Genomic DNA, 10,416 nt, shown 5'->3' with positions numbered 1-10,416 from the left:
TAAAAATAAAGTCTCCAGAAAAGTTTATGGTAGTATAATTGTCCCTTAATTAAGAATTTTCCTTTTGTATGGCTGTTTTTTTTGCAAATGAAACGATGAGCAAAACCATTGTGAAACTGTATTTTTTTTTAATTCTTATGTACTTTTACAAATTTTACAATTGTAACAGAATGTCTTGTGCAAGATCTACAGTACTCCTTGAGTGTCTTGATGATGAGATACAAGAAGCTGCAGTTGACCAGGGAGCTCCTCTGGCTTCTTGGATTGGAGCACTCGTAACGCTCTCTTTTTTGAGAGATGGAGGGCAAAGAGACTTACCCTTGTAAATAGCATGCTGGCACAGGGGGAACGTGGAAACAAAAATCTGCAGTCAATGTGGGATCAACTGTGCAGCTGTCAGATGCAGAGACTGCTTACCATGTCCATTCCTCTGCGCTGAATGCGACATCAGCCGGCACAACAAAAACCTACATCCTTCACAACCGGGATGCTATGTGTGCTGGTTTCTTTCAGCCATTGCCTCCAACCAGTTGCGTTGTGGATAATGCTGTTACACACTGTGGTAAGTTATGGACTTTTTTGTGAGAGTGTTTATTCTGTATGTCTAATTGTCGCTAAAGATGAAATTATCCAAACCGATTTGTGTAATGTTTTTTAGTACGGCTTTTGCCTATTGAGATGCCTGTCCAAATCTGTCGCTGTCCACCAGAGGCATTGAGGGTCATCCAAGGAAAGGCAGTTGCTTGGTCACAATAAATGGTAATTATGTGAAAGATTTCCTTTTGTCCAGTTAAAAAAAAAGATTCATATTCAACAGACACAATAATGTAATATCTTAAAGAAAGTGCACATCAGTGCCAAGTCACCAAGCTTTATATATGATGCATACAACATGGAATTAACTTTGACAGTCATAACATTACAGTGGAGGTAAATGTTACTTTGTAGGACGGTATGATCTCAACATGCCAGAGCTAAGCTGCGAGGGATGCCAGGCTACTTGGACTGCAGAAGTGGATGACCTTATACAAAGTGGCTACTGGCCCGCCACCCTCAATTTTGCGACAGTTTATGAGGAAGACTTATTTTTTACTTTTGAGAGCATGAGATGGCATCACCTGGAATGTCCTGTCAGGCATTTCTACGAATGCTTGAGAAGCGGACTGTTCGCTTTGGCCGTGTCAGTATTTCTTTCTTTATTCTGCAGCATCCTACATTTTTTTATGTTTTGATATTAGAAGTTCTTTTTCGATTGTTTTGTGCTGTTGTTTTTTTTAATAGACTGGAAAGCTCTCATCTGACAGCTTTCAGAAAAGCTTTTTTGAATGGGCTGCTGTTCAATATGAAGTTGATGCCATTTGCAAAGAGGAGCAATTTAGCTGTCCTGCCTGCACTCCAGCAATGCTTGCCGTCTCGGTTGACGGAAACCGCAAGCTTTATCGTTTCAAGAGTACAGCACGGTATTTACTTATTAGCACATGTGTATTAATGACGGTAAAATTGACATTTATGTATTGTACAACCTTTTACTACACTATATCCTAAAATGTTAACTCTGTTGTTGTTTTTTAGATCAGAGGAGCGGCCGATCTTTGATGGTGTCTTCATTGCTAATGATGAAGATGTGACCAGATTTGTGGACCAAGTACACACCAAAACCAAACATGTAATTGCACTTCTATCTGAATATTTAAAGTCAATGACATAATAAGTCATAGTCTATCAATATTGTCATGTATTGTGATATCTACCTGTATACTTGAATTTAAAAAAAAAGCCATTAATGCTAATTTGTTTCTTGCCACAAAAAATTATTTAGAATTGTTCTCTACAATGACTGTTGACAAGATCATTTGTCAATTATGATATTCTACAATGTAGGTCACTGGAAAAGGCATTTGTGGGGGAGTGGTTGGCAGCCCGAGAGACTTCCTGCAGATCTAGGAGTAAGGTGGATGAGGAAGGACTGGAGCTGGCAGTTTGCAGGCACGGTGTCTTGCTGTCTGCCCTTAATATGTTTAGGGGTGAAATATATGCATACCCCATGTTCTTACAGAACCAGCTTGCGCCCAAGCACGACATAACCTTCTTCTGTATGGATGTTGCATGTAAATACGGCCCTACCTACAGAGAGTTTGTTTGGACTGTCCAGAGCTCCAGTCTCTTCAAAACATGAGGCCCTTCCTGTCGGTTTTGCATGCTAAAGCCCATGACTTCAAATGTGAGGTTGGTGTAGTGCACAATATTCTTATACAATGACATAAAATCCCCAAAAGTGATAAGAAATAACAATTATATACCACAGTAACACAGTAGTATTTCTGTGTTTGTGTATGTACAGAATGTTTTTTTTTTTTTCTTGCATATTGTGTCAGTTTGAATTTTGATTAGGCTTTAGTTGAATTCAGGGGGCTTTTGGGACTTGCTGAATGTATTTGGTTGTTTTTACTGAATGCCCTTGATATTCAGTTTGTGTCCCTCTGTCCAGGTAAAATGGAGTGGAGCCAACCAAGATGGGGCTGGTTCGACATTAGGGGAGGAAGTAGAGCAGTGTAATGCGTTTCTCTCCAGAATAGCGGTCACTACAAAGCACATGTCAAAAGCAGGTACCATATAATTGTACCTTTTATTTATAGAAGAAATTACATTTAATTAAAAGGATATTCTTGCAGAACAAATCTCTGTGCCCTTGCAGGACGCAATGACATGCTACACTCCTCTCCATGAGATGGAACCAGCAGAAGTTTCAAAACCTGGCAAATTCTCTTTCCCAAAGATACCATAAGGTAGATTAAAAGTGTGTAAAAACATTGTCATGGCTCAAGTTTCTGTGATATATACTGTACAGATTATAATACCTAATTAATTTAGACTTCTAGAGCTCTAAATGTCCAGTTGGGGGACCTGGAAACTCTGAAAGCCAAGCTTCAACTGCAAGAAAAAAACATGGAGGAATTTGTGCAAGATGTGAAAGACTGGGCAGATGGTGAGATAATTCTAAACATTGTCTGACATAAAGATTTAATCTTTTTTTATATTGGTGCTGTGTTATTCACTTTTTGTTAGGAGAAACAAACCACCAAGACACGACACGGCTTTGTGTCAGAAGATTGAGGCCCTCACATCAAGTATAAAAACAAGATCTCAACGCCTCTACAAAACAAATGGTATTTTAACATTTAAGTCTGAAATGTTTCCAAGTCCATAAAGTTCTAAACGATAGTGTTGATTGTTGATTCAAGTATATTCTCCACATTACAATGACTTTAATATTGATAGTGAATTTGCTGTAATTCCAACAACGTAATTACATTATGTAATTAACAGATAGTGTTTTTATTTTTCGTTTCACAGACAGCAACAAATGTCGACACAGAATTAGACGGAAAATAAGGCAAGAAAAGACCACTTTGCAGACCATGCTAGCCAAGTACAACAGCCTTGTAACACCCGAGCAAGCAGTTTGCATGGATCATATTCTGGACACAGAACATCCCTGGCCTTGGCAAATAACACAAGAAGGTACGCATAATATGTATTCTGTTCGTGCTAGAGTATCTATAAAGTAAGGAATCACTGTCTGTGTCTGTTCTTTGCTTTTCTCAACAACCAACTCATCCCAATAACGAGGTGGGTGTATTGCTATGTCAAGTTATTTGGATGTGAAATGTTAAAGATTTCATTAAAAGACATTAACCTCTCCAAAATGGTGTTTGACTCTGGAAGCTGTGTGCCTGCAAGCGAGAAAGCATTTTTTTCTACAGGCACCACAGTAGTGCATGTGAGGGAGAGAAATGATCTCTGAAACTACATTGTTTGTGCAGTGGTCATTCTCATCTACACACGTATGTGTTACAGGCGCTGTTGATTTCAGCACAAAAAAAGGAAGTCTTTGATAGGGTCATGGCAGTTCGAAGGCTTCAAGAGGAGAAGAAGATCCTGTCAAAGAGATCAAGCAGCACTGGGATTCTCTGAAGTCCCATGCCAGAGTCTTGTCTGAGTGGTCTTTCCATCAGAGTGAAAACACCCAACAAGGTAAATGTGAACATCTATTTGAAATGTTTGTATCACGTTTCATAAAGTCATGTTTAATTTTTTTGACTTGTTGCTTACCTGTATAGTGACACATTTTGTCCCTTTTTAAGGACATCTCACAGAGAATGCGAAGAAGGGTGTCACTTGCCTCATCCGCAAGCTGAGGCAAATGAAAGAGCTGCAAAGGCGTGCAAGAAAAGTCTACCTGCATGTCCTGTCTAACCCAGAAAATGACAATCAGTTTTTTTGCACTACAGATAGTTCAGATGAATTGACTTTAGCTCGGAAAGTTCAGACTCCGATGTTGACGCTATGTAAATACTCTTCAAAAATACTAAAATACTACTACAATGTCATTGCACCTGATTTGATTACATTTTATCTTAAACCTACCCAAATACCGCCAACAATCTAAGACTACAAATCACAGCACAAAGACTAAGCATAGCCTAGTGTTAAACAGTGGTGGAAGTATACATATCCTTATTTCATTAAAAGTACTAATGCCACACTGTAAAAATACTCTTTTACAAGTAAAGGGAAACGAAAATGGTAGGCCAACAAACACGGAGTAAAGAATAAAACAAAATCTGTGCTAAATGGAGGGGGACATAATTAATGTTGGCTACTGATGTACAACCACATTGCACATTGTTATTTTATAAATGAAATAAACAAAATGTTAGGGCCAATTTGGGGTCAGTTGGACTACACTAACGTAGTGGAGTAAAAAGTAACATATTTTCTCTGAAATGTCGCGGAGTAGAAGTAGAAAGTGACATAAAAAGAAAAGACTCATAAAGTACAAGTTCCTCAACATCTCGAGTGAAGTACAGTACTGGAGTAAATTTACTTAGTTACATTCCACCACTGTTGTAATGTTTTAAACATGTAAATAATATTTTTGAATGTACAGGCAAAACTCATTTTTTTCCTGTATTGTATATGAATGTGTTCCCTTATGGAAATGTTTGCATGATGTTTTTTAATAAATTATGAACGAAACGTAACTTAAGTTTTGACTTTTTAATGTTTTATGCCATTATAACTTTGTTATACTGCTGAAAAGAGATTGAGGCGCTCTTCCTTCTTCTAACAATGGCCATAACTGTGCTTTTGAATTTGAGATGCAAAATGTGCAGATAGAGTGACAAATGAGTCTACAGTAAGTAACAATGTGACAGGCCGAAATGGCTTGGTGATAGGAGGTTTAAGAGATCACTGAATAAATTTAATTATAGAACAGTCTATTTATTTCTGAATAGATTACATTACAAATCAAAAGTTACATCCAGGACACTATGACATTATAGGTCCGGGCCCGCCCATTTTGACCCAGGCCTAAAGTGAGTAGTGAGTGATTTTCATTCTAGCAGTTCATCCAATAAGCAGCCACTGACAGTGTAGTGAGAGTGAAAGAGCCGCTGTGCAATTTGCTTCAGTCTGGCTACATATCACTTTCTTTATGTGTTTTTAATTGTAAGAACAGTACAGGCCAAATGTTTTAACACACCTTGTCCTCCAATGAGTTTCCTTTAATCAGGACTATTTCCATTGTAGATGTCACTGAAGGTATCAGAACTATGAATGAACACATGTGGAATTATGTACTTAATAAAAAAGCGGAAATAAGTGAAAACATGTCTTATATTCTAGTTCTTCAAAGTAGCCCCCTTTGCTTTTTTGATAGCGCTGCAAACCCTTGCTGTTCTCTCAATGAGCTTCATGAGGTAGTCCCTGAAATGGTCCCCCCCTTATTAATGGAGTTGGGACCATCAGTTGTGTTGCACAGAAGTCAGGTTGATACACAGCCAACAGCCTATTGGACGACTGTTACAATTCATATCATGGCCAGAACCAATCAGCTAAGGGAAGAGAAACGAGTGGCCATCATTAATTTAAGAAATGAAGGGCAGTTGGTCCGGAAAATTGCAAAAACTTTGAATGTGTACCCAAGTGCAGTCCAAAAAACCATCAAGTGCTACAACGAAACTGGCTCACATGAGGACCGCCCCAGGAAAGAAAGACCAAGAGTCACCTCTGCTGCTGAGGATAAGTTCATCTGAGTCACCAGCCTCAGAAATCACAGTTAACAGTAGCTCAGATTAGAGACAGATGAATAGCACACAGAGTTCTAGCAGCAGACCAACAAGTGCAAAGCATCTGTGGGAAATCCTTCAAGACTTATAGAAGGGACTACACACCACACAGGACCAGCTGTCTGGAAGGAGCTCACACACAGGACCAGCTGTTACAGTAGGGGCTACACACACAGGACCAGCTGTTATAGTAGGGGACACACACAGGACCAGTGTTATAGTAGGGGCTACACACACGGACCAGCTGTTATAGTAGGGGCTACACACACAGGACCAGCTGTTATAGTAGGGGCTACACACACAGGACCAGCTGTATAGTAGGGGCTACACACATAGGACCAGCTGTTATAGTAGGGCTACACACACAGGACCAGCTGTTATAGTAGGGGTACACACCCAGGACCACTGTTATAGTAGGGGCTATACACACAGGACCAGTTGTTATAGTAGGGGCTACACACACAGGACCAGCTGTTATAGTAGGGGCTACACACACAGGACCACTGTTATAGTAGGGGCTACACACCAGGACCAGCTGTTATAGTAGGGGCTACACACACAGGACAGCTGTTATAGTAGGGGCTACACACATAGGACCAGCTGTTATAGTAGGGGCTACACACACAGGACCAGCTGTTATAGTAGGGCTACACACACAGGACCAGCTGTTATAGTAGGGGCTATACCACAGGACCAGTTGTATAGTAGGGGCTACACACACAGGACCAGCTGTTATAGTAGGGGCTACACACACAGGACCAGTGTTATAGTAGGGGCTACACACAGGACCAGTGTTATAGTAGGGGCTACACACAGGACCAGCTGTTATAGTAGGGGCTACACACACAGGACCAGCTGTTATAGTAGGGGCTACACACATAGGACCAGCTGTTATAGTAGGGGCTACACACATAGAACCAGCTGTTATAGTAGGGGCTACACACATAGGACCAGTTGTTATAGCATCCAAAATTCTACAATGCCAACTTCTACTTATGAGAAATATACCAATATGTTTAAAAAACTACAACTCCCACTATAGACGCGCCCTACAACATGTTATAAAGCCAATGTACTTGTAGTTCTTTAGGGATGGGTGGCTGGACTCGTTCGGCTCCTGTGTTTCTGCTGTCTGCCGTGAATGGGCTTTATTCCATTTCACATTCCCGCCGGCCGGCCGGCCGAGCAAACAATGCATGAGACAAATACATTAAACTGTATTTTATTATCTTTATTGTTCGAATCCTCAAATGCAACGTTAGCCAAAAACATCAATATTTTGAATATTATGTATTTGTATATTTTCTAGTCATCAAGCGGTACGTACTATGTCCCTTCCGAAGTACTTACGTAATTGTTAAAAAAAATAATATTACGGTTCATAACTTACTGCAACAAAACTGAGAAACGTGTTGTTGCTAGTGACAAAACCTCTGATTAAATATGTGAACATTGAAGCCATACTAGCGTTAAAGACCTGCTGATAGCTGTCCAATTCTCTGATATTCGGGATGTCGGCTTTTAATGCGCCCTGCTCCGCTTCTGTCTTACAGCATACCGTTATAATTTCACCGGTAATAAGACTGAATTGTTATTATTAAAATTAAGAAATGCATACCATGACAACATCGAAATAAATGTTGATAGATGTAGCGTTTTAAAAATAGCAATTAACAACAAAGCAATCCAGCTTCCATGGCAATAGCACCTGTGAATAAATGTTGATTGAAACATTGGTTATTGGGCTAAAATACTAATAATTGCAAATTTGTATACAGCGTCTCTGCTGCAGCCTGACTGGCAGAAAGAACCGTGCTGTTGCCACAAAAGATGCTTCATCTTGAAATACATTAGTTTAAAAAACGTGCAGATATTAAGAAAAAAAACAGATAAACAGGCCTCTGTACACAAAACAATATATTTAATTAAGTGTGCATTTCAAGAACTGCTGTGATACTGAGTTGCAGGAGGAACTGGTCTTACCATCTGATCCAAAGGCCCTATCCCTACAGATGTTCATTCCTGCCAACCTGCTGTGCACTGACCCTGCTCTGCATGTGATGCATTTATATATTGTGCGCTAGATTCCTCTCAGGACAAGGCCTAGTATTCTCTACCTACATCTACTTACCTGGTCAATGCAGGAATTGTCTAGTGACCATAATCAAAACCAAAGCACATGTACTCTTTCATTTCCTGTGCGCTTTGTTTAAATGAGCTATTGATTTTATCGTTAGTTATTATTATGTTTGATGCAATTCAGTTTGCAATGTTTTACAACAGTGTTGAATGGTTTTATTGATGCGTTCTGAGTCAAGGTCACATAAAAACTGTTCCTTAAAACAAGATTGATATTATACAAAGTTGGAGCTTCCACAGGACAAGGAACACTGCTTCTTCTATGAATAGTCTTTGGCTGGCTCCCAGGTGTCGTCCCACACTTTGCCACTGTCCGTAAATTAAAGACAAAACACAAAATAAAAGTTAAAAGAATAACCTCAGCTGTGACGTGGAACATGTCCTCTGTCTTAATTTCATGCTACATGTACAGAATTCCACAATATAAACAACAAAAGTCTTTCTGAGAACATGCTTTAACAAATGTACAAATTCATAATGATGTTGTAACTACAGTATTGTCACTATATAAACATGTTTCCAGTCCAAGACACTAGTTTAAAGGACCTACCATGTTGAGCAAGGTGTCCACTTTATTTTGACTTCTTCTTTTCCCTAAAACAAATGACAGACAAAAGTTAGAATTAGTAAGAAGGAAGTAATGGTTGTAATAACTTTTTAAGGACATTTCTGAAAAAGCACAGTTGTCTTCTATAGCATAATTCAATATGTCAAATTATTAATCATTTTCCTGAAATGTATTGAAGTATGCGCTACAGTATACATCTTTGTTTACGAGTATACTGAAACACTATCAGTCGGGGTCCATATGGTAAAGAATTACATTTCTGGTGGAAGTGTGTAACACATAGCACTAAATGTCCATAGTTCATAAATCACACTCCCTTCATAGCTGCATTCCCACATTACAATGTCTGGACATTAACTGGGTGAAATGTATGTGTCCTGTACAATGTCCTGTTGTGTGCTACACGCGTGCAAGTAAAACTCTGGGCCATGTTTGTACTGGATTTCCAGGACATTGAGTTCATATGAAAATAGCTCATGTTAGCAGATGGAACATGGGCCAAACATCAAAGTACACATAAAAGACATCAAAGTCATACATTTCTCTCAAAGATGGTTTCTGTCATTTTGAATGCTACAGAAAGGGTGTTTCACCTTATAACAGATGAGGTCTGCTAGTGATTGAGTTGGTCAGGTATATATGCAAGACCTTGGTCCTAAAGCTCAACCCTGATCTGCGCAGGCTCTGGCTCCAAATATCATCAGCGGCTGTGTTTGTGATATTGTGGCTTCCTTTATATGCAGATGGATGCAGGTAGAGGCAAGATTTCTCCTGATGTTGTTATTGACTGCACCAAGGCATAAAGAGCAGAAGTAACAATGGGGAAAGTACTTACATTAACAAGTCTTCTATCAACGATGCATTCATAAGGGAATATCTTTTGTAGACGGTGTTTTCTGCATTCTGAAAAATGACAAATAAAACAAAGCAATATATAAGGTTTGTATTAAACTTGATTAGTTTTAGGTCAGTGATCCTACCCATTTAGCAAAACTATAGCAAAAGTGTAGCAAGCTTACATTGACATATCAAATTATGTTTTAAGTTACTAATCAATACAAATGTTTTTTTCCAAACTGCACTTGATGTTAAGGTTCCCCCACTTGCCAAATCCCACTTTAACCTCTGATAACAACTAAGACTCTGGTCACCTCATCTTTTTGCACATTGACAGCTTTATATCAATTTATTTACTATAGCTAATACCTTTCATTTTAAGTTTAATAGCTTGTTGTCGTCTTGTGACACCTGCTCCTGGCTGCATAAAGGGAGATGAATCATAGACCGATGTGTGTGGAGGAGGCTGAGATGAGGCAGAAGAGAGAGCAGGAGGCTGAGAAGGAGGCAGAAGAGAGAGCAGGAGGCTGAGAGGAGGCAGAAGAGAGAGAGAGCAGGAGGCTGAAAGGAGGCAGAAGAGAGAGCAGGAGGCTGAGAGGAGGCAGAAGAGAGAGCAGGAGGCTGAGAGGAGGCAGAAGAGAGAGCAGGAGGCTGAGAGGAGGCAGAAGAGAGAGCAGGAGGCTGAGAGGAGGCAGAAGAGAGAGCAGGAGGCTGAGAGGAGGCAGAAGAGAGAGCAGG

The 10,416-nt window shown here is 39.7% G+C and overlaps 3 long non-coding RNA genes across 3 annotated transcripts; 2 read left to right on the top strand and 1 right to left on the bottom strand.

The window, feature by feature from the left end:
* Positions 1 to 1,106: 1,106 nt before the first annotated feature.
* On the top strand, positions 1,107 to 2,701 carry LOC116681464 (uncharacterized). The gene is made up of 5 exons (XR_004330022.1): positions 1,107 to 1,180; positions 1,282 to 1,460; positions 1,573 to 1,666; positions 2,133 to 2,226; positions 2,489 to 2,701. It is a non-coding gene; the product is annotated as an uncharacterized LOC116681464 (long non-coding RNA).
* A 13-nt stretch (positions 2,702 to 2,714) lies between these two features.
* Positions 2,715 to 3,532, top strand: LOC116681463 (uncharacterized). The gene is made up of 3 exons (XR_004330021.1): positions 2,715 to 2,786; positions 2,872 to 2,986; positions 3,355 to 3,532. It is a non-coding gene; the product is annotated as an uncharacterized LOC116681463 (long non-coding RNA).
* A 4,987-nt stretch (positions 3,533 to 8,519) lies between these two features.
* On the bottom strand, positions 8,520 to 10,171 carry LOC116681462 (uncharacterized). The gene is made up of 3 exons (XR_004330020.1): positions 10,048 to 10,171; positions 9,677 to 9,744; positions 8,520 to 8,582 (listed from the first exon to the last, which is right to left on the bottom strand). It is a non-coding gene; the product is annotated as an uncharacterized LOC116681462 (long non-coding RNA).
* Positions 10,172 to 10,416: the final 245 nt, after the last annotated feature.

Source organism: Etheostoma spectabile, unplaced genomic scaffold (assembly GCF_008692095.1).
Source record: "Etheostoma spectabile isolate EspeVRDwgs_2016 unplaced genomic scaffold, UIUC_Espe_1.0 scaffold00018629, whole genome shotgun sequence".
Lineage (NCBI taxonomy): Eukaryota > Metazoa > Chordata > Actinopteri > Perciformes > Percidae > Etheostoma > Etheostoma spectabile.
This window is presented reverse-complemented; position numbering and strand designations above follow the sequence as displayed.